Raw genomic sequence first — 10966 nt, 5'->3', positions numbered from 1 at the left:
TGAAAGTAGCCACAGCTGATGGTGAACCCCTATACAAAGCTTGCCATGGAAAGGAGTAAGAAGGATTGAGTTGAAGCAGTAGGAGAGCAGGAGGCGTCCTTGAGCCATACAGCATCTCCCTTCGCTTATCTGAAATTCCCACCAATGAATCTGCATAAGTCTTCTATCCCTTTTATTATTTCTTTTTATTATTAATTATTCGAAAAACCCATAAACCCATTTAATCTGCCTGACTGAGATTTACAAGGTGACCATAGCTTGCTTCATACCAACAATCTCTGTGGGATCGACCCTTACTCACGTAAGGTTTATTACTTGGACGACCCAGTACACTTGCTGGTTAGTTGAACGGAGTTGTGAATTCAACCAGTGCCATAATAATGATTTCATACAAAGACAAACAACTTAAAGAGAATAGTGATCACAATTTCGTCCACCAGCTATCTTTGTAGACTGTGCTTCTTAGCTTCTTCATTACAGACAAGGGCATCAGATTGATACTTGAGCCAAGATCACAAAGAGCTTGGTCAAAAGTGATGTTCCCAATAGTGTAAGTAATCTAAAAGCTCCTCGGATCTGGAATCTTCTTTGGTAGCTAGCTCTGAATGAGGGCATTACATTCCTTGGTTAGCACCACTGTTTCATCTCCCTTTAAGGCTTTCTTCTCAGAGAGTAAGCCTTTCATGAGTGCCACATAGGGAGGCATTTTCTCCAGAACCTCAGCAAAAGAAATATTGATTTGCACCTTTTTAAAGACTTCTTAGAACTGAGAAAACTACTCGTCCTTAGTCTCCTAGTGCACGAAATTGCAATCATACTTTTTCAACTCCGCACAACTAACCAGCAAGTGCACTGGGTTGTCCAAGTAATACCTTACGTGAGTAAGAGTCGATCCCACGGAGATTGCTGGGTTGAAGTAAGCTATGGTTATCCTGTAACTCTTAGTCAGGAGTTTGATAATAAAAAGAGTTTTGTTTGCAAAAAGTAAAAGAACATGAAATAAATGATACTTATTATTCAGTAATGGAGAATAGGTTGGAGTTTTGGAGATGCTTTGCCCTCTGAATTTTTGCTTTCCTACTGTCTTCTTCTCCAAACACGCATGGTTTCTTCTATGGCAAGCTATGTGTTGGTGGATCACCGTTGTCAATGGCTACCATCCATCCTCTCAGTAAAAATGGTCCAGCTACGGTTCCCATAGGGCTAATCATCTGTCGGTTCTCACTTGTGTCGGAATAGGATACATTTATCCTTTTGCACACTATCACTGCGCCCAACATTTGCGAGTTTGAAGCTCGTCACAGTCATCCCTTCTCAGATCCTACTCGGAATACCATAGACAAGGTTTAGACTTTCTGGATCTCAAGAATGCTGCCAATTGTTTCCAGCCTTTACCATGAAGGTTATGATCTCACGGATTCGAATGCTCTGTTGTCAGGAGAAGCAGTCAAACTCATGGATCAGAAGCCCAAGAGATACGCACTCAAGTTGTCGCCTAATGACTACGTTGAGCTCAGATAGAACGGAAGTGGTTGTCAAGCACGTGTTCATGGATTTGAGAATGATGATGAGTGTCACAAATCATCACATTCATCACATTGAAGTACAAGTGAATATCTTAGAATATAAGCAAAGGTAATTGGATGGAAAACAGTAGTAATTACATTAATCCATTGAAACACAGCAGAGCTCCTCACCCCCAGCTATGGGGTTTAGAGACTCATGCTGTCAAAGATACAATATAAAATGTAAAAATGTCATAAGTCCCCAAATGAATCTCTAAAAGTAGTTTTTATACTAAACTAGTAACCTAGGTTTATAGAAAATGAGTAACTAAGTGCAGATAGTGTAGAAATCCATTTTCGGGGTCCACTTGGTGAGTGTTTGGGCTGAGCTTTGAAGATTTCACGTGCATAAGCCATTTTTGGAGTTAAACGCCAGCTTTGGTGCCAGTTTGGGCGTTTAACTCCACTTTTGGTGCCAGTTCTGGCGTTTTATGCTAGAAAAGGGTTTCTGGCTGGCGTTTAATGCCAGTTTGGGCCATCAAATCTCGGGCAAAGTATGGACTATTATACATTACTGAAAAGTCCAAGATGTCTACTTTCCAATGCAATTAAGAGCGTGCTAATTGGGCTTCTGTAGCTCCAGAAAATCCATTTCTAGTGCAGGAGGGTCAGAATCCAACAGCATCTGCAGTCCTTTCTCAGCCTCTGAATCAGATTTTTGCTCAGGTCTCTCAATTTCAGCCACAAAATACCTAAAATTAAAGAAAAACACACAAACCCATAGTGAAGTCTAGAAATATGATTTTTGAATAAAAATTAATAAAAACATAACAAAAAGTGAATAAAACATGCTAAAAACTATATGAAAACACTACCAAAAAGCGTATAAAATATCCGCTCATCACAACACCAAACTTAAAGTCCCCAAGAAACTAGACAAATAAAATAGGATAAAAAGAAGATTATGGTGCAATAATATCTCAGAGTCTTTAATGAAGCTCAAATTCAAATTAGATGAGCGTGGCTTAGAGCTTTTTGCTTCTAAATAGTTTTGGCATCTCATTTTATCCTTTGAAGTTCAGAATGATTGGCATCCATAGGAACTCAGAATTCAGATAGTGTTATTGATTCTCCTAGTTAAGTATGTTGATTCTTGAACACAGCTACTTATGAGTCTTGGCTGTGACCCTAAGCATCTTGTTTTCCAGTATTACCACCGGATACATAAATGCCACAGACACATAACTGAGTGAACCTTTTCAGATTGTGACTCAGCTTTGCTAGAGTCCCCAATTAGAGGTGTCCAGAGTTCTTAAGCACACTCTTTTCCTTTGGATCATGACTTTAACCACTCAGTCCCAAGCTTTTCACTTGGACCTTCATGACACAAGCACATGGTTAGGGACATCTTGATTTACCAGCTTAGGCCATAATTTTATTCCTTTGGGCCCTCCTATCCACTGATGCTCAAAGCCTTGGATCTTCTTTACCCTTGCCTTTTAGTTTAAAGGGTTACTGGCTTTTTCTACTTGCTCTTTCTTTTTCTTTCTCTTTTTTTTTTGCAAGCTTTGTGTTTTTCACTGCTTTTTCTTGCTTTAAGAATCAATTTTATGATTTTTCAGATTATCAATAATATTTCTCTTTTATCATTATTCTTTCAAGATCCTACAATTTTAACATTCATAAACTTCACTATAAAAAATATGCATTGTTCAAGCATTCATTCAGAAAGCTAAAGTAATGCCACCACATATAAATAATTTGAATTTTTCTTATTTTGTACTCAAAATATTTGCACCCTTGCTCTTCTAAAAATAAATCTATTATTTTATTCATGTTTGATTATGATAAGAGGAGTAAATTATACCCAAATTGATAAAAATAATACTAATGCTCATGCAACTCTAATACTAATACTTATGCAATCCTAAAATTGGTCTCTAATAACAGAAGTTATCACAAAGTTAAGACTCAACAACCTTTATTTTGAGAGAGAGGTGCTCCCTCAATCTGTGGGATGGCTAGCTCATCAAAGGACAGCTTCTGGCGCTTTAGCTCCTGTATCTCACTCCCTTGATTCTCCTGTTCTTTGAGCAGTTTGCAAAGCATGCTGTTCTGATTCTGCTGCTCTTCTTTGAGTTGTTCCATAGTTTCTTGCAGCTTGGTGACAGATGCTTCTAAGCGGGCCCAATAGTCGAATTGAGGAATTTCTGGGAGGAGCTCATATGCCCTCCTCTTGATGAGGTTGTCTTGAACTTGAGGTCCATCCATGACCTTTTTGGTGATTGGGCGTTCAATTGGGATGTACTCATCCACTCCTATCTTCACCCCCGCATCTTTACATAACAGATTGATCAAGCTTGAGTAAGCCAATTTGGCCTCAGTGGATTCCTTGTTTGCAAATATGTAAATCTCATAGGGAATCAGCTGATGAACCTCCACTTCTTTTTCCAGCATAATACAGTGAATCATCACTGTTCTTTTTACAGTGATTTCAGGCCGGTTACTGGTGGGAAGTATAAAACGCCCAATGAAATCCAGCCAGCCCTTAGCGATTGGTTTGAGATTGCCCCTCTTCAGATGGTTTGGGACACTTTTTGAGTTGGTTATCCACTTGGTTCCAGGGAGGCATATGTCCTCTAGAAGTTGATCCAGCTTTTTATCTTTAGCCATTCTCCTATTAAAGGATTCTGGATCATTTTGTAGCTGAGAAAGTTTGAGTACTTCTCTCACGTTATCAAGATGGAAGTAAATAACCTTTCCTTTGACCACAGTTTGAAAGGTGTGGAAGGCAGTTCCCTCCATTCTTTGCTTATCTGTCATCCACAGATTTGCATAGTATTCATGGATCATGTTTCTTCCAACATGTATCTCAGGATTAGCCAGGATTTCCCAACCTCTATTTCGAATCTGCTCTTGGATCTCCAGATATTTGTCTTCTTTCAGATCGAATTTAACTTCCAGGATCACTGATCTTTGGCACACAATTATGAAGTAATGATCCGCATGTTCTTTGGTGCAGAACCTCTCATGCATCCATTGTGGTTTTGGATTGTTTTCTTTCTTGCCTCTTGGAGTGGTTTGTTTTCTTTTAGGGGCCATGATCTTGGTCAGTGATAATGGAAAATCACACAAAACTTAGAGATTTGCTTGTTCTCAAGCAAAAGAAAAGAAAGAAGAGGAAGAGAGGGAGAGAAAGATTCGAATAATTGCTCAAGGAGGTGGTCGGATAGGTATTTAAAAGGGAGGGGGTGGGTTTCGAATTTTTAAAAAAGATAAGGGGGGAAGATATGATTGATAAAAAATAATTATAATATGAACAAGATAGGATTTTAAAATTTAAAAGATATGAAAAAGATATGAAGAAGTGAAATCAGAATTTTTGTTGATGCATCTAAAAAATAAAAGATAAGGTTGATGAAGAGAAGATTTGGAAAGAAATTGAAAAAAAAATGAGGTTTAAAATTGTTTTGAAAAAGAATTGAAAAAAATTAAAAAGAATTTATAAAATCATTGATTTTTGAAAATTGAAATTGAAAGGTCAATATTTGTGACATGTTTATGAAGAAAATTATGAATTAAAACATGAAAATTTGAAAAAAATTGAATTGAAAACGAAATCACCTCCCCTTTGCTGTGCTGGCGTTAAACGCCCAGAACAATAGCCATTCTGGCCTTTAACGCCCATCTGGTGGCCATTTTGGGCGTTTAACGCCCAGCCAGGAACCCTGACTGGTGTTAAATGCCAGGAATTCTTTGTCACTGGGCGTTTTTCTGAACATCGAGGATGTTGCTGTTTCTGGCGTTAAACGCATAGAATGCTGCCCATTCTGGCGTTTAACGCCCAGAATGATATCTTTACTGGCGTTAAACGCCCAGAATGGTAGCCGTTCTGGCGTTTAATACCCAGAATGCTTCTTCACTGGCATTTTAACGCCAGTAAGCTCTGTTTCTCTGTGAATTCTCAACTTTATGTTCTGAACCCTTCTATTACTCTGTAAACTTCTGCATTTGACCATTAACCTTAAAAATAAATTGTATCAGACTCGTATAATTATTATTTAAATAACAAAAAAACTTTGCTAATGGCTGGGTTGCCTCCCAACAAGCGCTTCTTTATTGTCTTTAGCTGGACCTTACTGAGTCTTAATCTAGTCTCAGTCTTGAGCATTCTTACTCAACATTGCCTTCAAGATAATTCTTGACTCTCTGTCCATTAACAATGAACTTTTTGTCAGAGTCAATATCCTGAAGCTCTACATATCCATATGGTGACACACTTGTAATCACATATGGTCCCTTCCACCGGGATTTCAATTTCCCAGGGAATAATATGATCCTAGAGTTAAACAACAGAACCTTCTGTCCTAACTCAAAGACTCTAGATGACATCTTCTTATCATGCCACCTTTTTGCTTTCTCCTTGTAAATTTTTGCATTTTCAAAAGCATTGAGTCTGAACTCCTCTAGCTCATTCAACTAGAGTAATCTTTTCTCTCCAGCTACCTTGGCATCAAGGTTTAGGAACCTAGTTGCCCAGTAGGCCTTGTGTTCCAGTTCCACTGGCAGATGACAGGCTTTTCCATACACAAGATGGTATAGAGAGGTTCCTATAGGAGTCTTGAATGTGGTTCTGTATGCCTACAGAGCATCATTCAGACTTCTTGCCTAATCCCTTCTACGGGTATTTACAGTCCGTTCCAGGATTCGTTTCAGTTTTCTATTTGAGGCTTTAGCCTGCCCTTTTGTCTGTGGATGATATTGAATTGCCACTTTATGCTTAATTCCATATCGGATCAGAGCGGAGTCAAGCTGTTTATTGCAGAAATGAGTGCCTCCATTACTGATCAGTATTCTCGGGACACCAAACCTGCTGAAGATATGCTTCTGGAAGAATTTCAATACTGTCTTAGTATCATTAGTGGGTGTTGCAATTGCCTCTACCCATTTAGATACATAGTCTACTGCCACCAGAATATAAGTGTTTGAGTACGATGGTGGGAAAGGCCCCATGAAGCCAACACCCATACATCAAACAACTCAATCTCTAAGATCCCTTGCTAAGGCATGGCATAACTGTGAGACAGATTACCAGCTCTTTGGAAACTGTCAAAGTTACATACAAACTCTCGAGAGTCTTTATAGAGAGTAGGCCAGTAGAAGTCACACTGGAGAACCTTAGTGGTTGTTCGCTCACCTCCGAAATATCCTCCATATTGCGATCCATGGCAATGCCATAGGATCTTCTGCGCCTCTTCTCTAGGTACACATCTACGGATTATTCCGTCTGCACACCTCTTAAAGAGATATGGTTCATCCCACAAGTAGTACTTTGCATCAGAAACCAATTTTTTTGTTTGTTGTTTACTGTACTCTTTGGGTACGAATCTCACAGCTTTATAGTTTGCAATGTCTACAAACCACCGTACTTCCTGAATGGAAAAGAGTTACTCATCCGAAAAGGTTTCAGAGATCTCAGTAGGAGGGAGGGGCGCCCCTGCTACTGGTTCTATCCGGGACAGGTGATCTGCTACTTGGTTCTCTGTCCTTTTTCTGTCTTTTATTTCTATATCAAACTCTTGCAGAAGCAACACCCATCTTATAAGTCTGGGTTTTGAATCCTATTTTGTAAGGAGATATTTTAGAGCAGCATTGTCAGTGTACACAATCACTTTTGATCCTACTAAATAAGATCTGAACTTGTCAATGGCATAAACCACTGCAAGCAACTCTTTTTCTGTGGTTGTGTAATTCTTCTACGTGTCATTTAAAACACAGCTAGCATAATAAATAACATGCAGAAGCTTGTCATGCCTCTGTCCCAATACTGCACCAATGGCATGGTCACTGGCATCACACATTAGTTCAAATGGTAATGTCTAGTCTGGTGCAGAAATGACTGGTGCTGTGACCAGCTTAGCTTTCAGAGTCTCAAACGCTTGCAGACATTCTGTGTCAAAGACAAATGGCATATCAGCAGCTAGCAGATTGCTCAGAGGTTTTGTAATTTTTGAAAAATCCTTTATAAACCTCCTATAGAATCCTGCATGCCCCAGAAAGCTTCTGATTGCCTTAACATTGGCACATGGTGGTAATTTTTCAATTACCTCTATCTTAGCTTGATCCACCTCTATTCCCTTATTTGAAATTTTGTGCGCAAGGACAATTCCTTCAGTCACCATAAAGTGATATTTCTCCCAGTTTAAAACCAGGTCAGTCTCTTGGCACCTTTTCAAAACAAGTGTTAGATGATCAAGACAGGAGCTGAATGAGTCTCCAAATACTGAGAAGTCATCCATGAAGAATTCTAGAAATTTCTCTACCATATCAGAGAAGATAGAGAGCATGCACCTCTGACAGGTTGCAGGTGAATTGCACAAACCAAATGGTATCCTTTTGTAGGCAAATACTCCAGATAGACATGTGAATGTTGTTTTCTCTTAGTCTTGAGGATCCACTGCAATTTGGTTGTACCCTGAGTAGCCATCCAAAAAGCAGTAGTAATCATGACCTGCTAGTCTCTCTAGCATTTGGTCTATGAATGGTAAAGGAAAATGATCCTTTCTAGTGGCTATGTTGAGCCTTCTGTAGTCAATACACATACGCCACCCTGTAACTGTTCTTGTAGGAACCAGTTCATTCTTTTCATTATGAACCACTGTCATGCCTCCCTTTTTGGGGACAACTTGGACAGGGCTCACCCAGGGGTTATCAGAAATAGGATAAATAATCCCAGCCTCTAGTAATTTAGCGACCTCTTTTTGCACCACCTCCTTCATTGCTGGATTCAACTGCCTCTGTGGTTGAACCACTGGCTTGGCATCATCCTCCAATAGGATCTTGTGCATGCATCTGGCTGGGGTAATGCCTTTAAGATCACTTATGGACTACCCAAGAGCTATCTTGTGTGTCCTTAGCACCTGGATTAGTGCTTCCTCTTCCTGTGGCTCTAAGGCAGAGCTTATAATCACTAGAAAAGTGTCATCTTCTCCCAGAAATGCATATTTCAGGGATGGTGGTAGTGGTTTGAGCTCGGATTTAGGAGGCTTCTCTTCTTCATGAGGAGTTATCAGAGGTTCTTCTGTTTTCTTTGATTCCTCCAAATCAGGCTGAACATCTTTAAAGATGTCCTCTAGCTCTGATTCGAGACTCTCACTCATATTGACCTCCTCCACCAGAGAGTCAATAATATCAATGCTCATGCAGTCTCTTGATGTGTCTGGATGCTGCATAGCTTTGATAGCATTCAACTTAAACTCATCCTCATTGACTCTCAGGGTTACCTCCCCTTTTTGGATGTCAGTGAGAGTTCGTCCAGTTGCTAGGAAAGGTCTTCCTAGAATGAGAGTTGCACTTTTGTGATCCTCCATTTTTAGCACTACAAAGTCAGTGGAAAAGGCAAATGGCCCAACCTTGATAATTGTTCCAAGGGTTACCTGAAACTAGAGGTCGATCTCGGATGAGATCTTTTATATTGATCGGAGCTGCTGAGTCCGATCTTACGGTGGTGTTTGGAGTCGCGGTGTCCGACGTGTGAGACTTGGAGATAATGCTGATCCTTCGTCCCCGGAGGGTGGGGGGTACCTGCAAGGGACTCTGATGCTTAAGTTAGCAAGTGTATTAAGCAAGTATTGAGTAGAATCAGAGTATGAGTTATACCTGGGTGCTCCAGTGTATTTATAATGGCGTAGAGTGACCTTCTTAGATAAGATAAGTTAGTTATCTTATCTTATCTTTATCTTTGAGCGAGGTCATCTTATCTTTAAGGGAACCGCCTTTATCTCTATAGGCTTGGGCCGCCCTTGGATTCGGGTCGTGTTCCTCTGCTTGGGCCCTTTTATTAGGCTTTCCTGTGATTTGGCCGAGCTCTTTAAGAAGAGGCCGGATTGTCCTAGCCTGAAGAAGTCGGTCGCTTTGTTTGTAGAACATACCGGGTCGGACAGCTCGACCCAGGGTATGAACAGTGCCCCTGCTCGAGCTTGGTCTTTTATCTGGCGATCGAGTCTTGGTTTTAGGACTTCGAGCCTTCTCGGGTAAAGCCAAACTCGAGCATTTTGTCGCTTTATCTTTCGTAGAGCTCTTTCTTGAATGCGGAACGTTTCTGTTCCGTTTCTTCTGAATGCGCGTGCTTTTGCCTTTTAGCGTTTTCCTTTGGGAGTGTGCGAGGGTTTTTAATACCCCCATTAATTTGTTCCGTTTCTCTTGATTTTCTCTTTTCAAATGTTTGTATCCAAGAGACGGTTTTCCTTTCCCTGTAACTTCCCTTTTTCTTTCGCCGTTTCTTGTTCTGCATTTCTCGTCTCTCTGTGAAACTTTGGCCTTCGCTTGGTGCTTTTGCTTTGTGATCGATTCTCTGCTACTCACTTTTCAAAGTTTTCTTCCTTCTTCTAGGTTGGTTTTGCTTTCTTCCTCACCTTTTTATTTCTTCTACTTTTGCTTTTGATCCTTTTGATGATGCCTTGACTTTGTATGCTTGGAAAGCTTGAACCTTTTCTTCATTTCTGTTTTTACTTTGGAATGTGATTCTTCAATAAAGTTTTGATTTTGCCTGAGTTGTTGTTGGAAAACTTGAATCTTTTCGTACCACTATGCTTGACTGTTGCTATGATGTATGTTTCTGATTTTCTTTTCGTCTTTCTGTATGCTTTCGGCTGGATTTCCTGGTGGTTTAGTGCCTTTAAGGTTTTGCAAGTTGTTGCATTTTGAAAAAGGTTGCTCCTTTGGTGGCTTTGTTTTGTCGATAGTTTTTTTTTTGACGGAGATGATGATTTCTTGATGGTTTCTGGTTAAGAATGAAGGGTCGTTGCTGGGGTGTGAACTCGTAGGTTCCTTGAGTTCTTGTTCTGTGGTTGCCTCCAAAGGACGCCCCTGGATCTTTCGTGTAGGTCCTGGGTCTCCTTTTGTTCCTTATACTGTGCTTGATTGTGTAGCCGAGTTGTTTTGCTGTTGTCCAAGATGTGTTTTAGTAATCCAATATTCTTTTCTTATTGTAGGACTAGTTGGCCTCATGGCTTCTCGCAAAAATATTATTGAGACATCTTCCCAAGTCCCTGAGGGCATGGCTGATTGGGTGGATTCTATGGTTCTTCTGTGTATTTCTGTGGTGGACTCAGATTTTTGTATAGAGCTACGAAAGCATCATAGGGTTTGTGGTAGTGATGCCCTTGAGAGGGATTATGAGCTTGTAGCACCTGGTTCTGATGAGAGAGTCTGTTTTCCCACTTCACTCGAGGGGGAGCGTCCCTTCTTCTATGCTTACGAGTATTTCTTTAGTCAGTTGAACGTTACTTTTCCTTTTTCTTCTTTTGAGACTGACTTGTTGTGGTCATGTAACATTGCTCCATCCCAGCTTCATCCCAATTCGTGGGGTTTTATAAAGATTTTTCAGCTGTTGTATCAAGAGTTAGGCATCAAGCCTTCTCTAACTCTTTTCCTCTATTCGTTTGTTTCGGCCAAGCCTG

Source organism: Arachis duranensis, chromosome 9 (genome assembly GCF_000817695.3).
Source record: "Arachis duranensis cultivar V14167 chromosome 9, aradu.V14167.gnm2.J7QH, whole genome shotgun sequence".
In the NCBI taxonomy this organism is placed as follows: domain Eukaryota; kingdom Viridiplantae; phylum Streptophyta; class Magnoliopsida; order Fabales; family Fabaceae; genus Arachis; species Arachis duranensis.
This window is presented reverse-complemented; position numbering follows the sequence as displayed.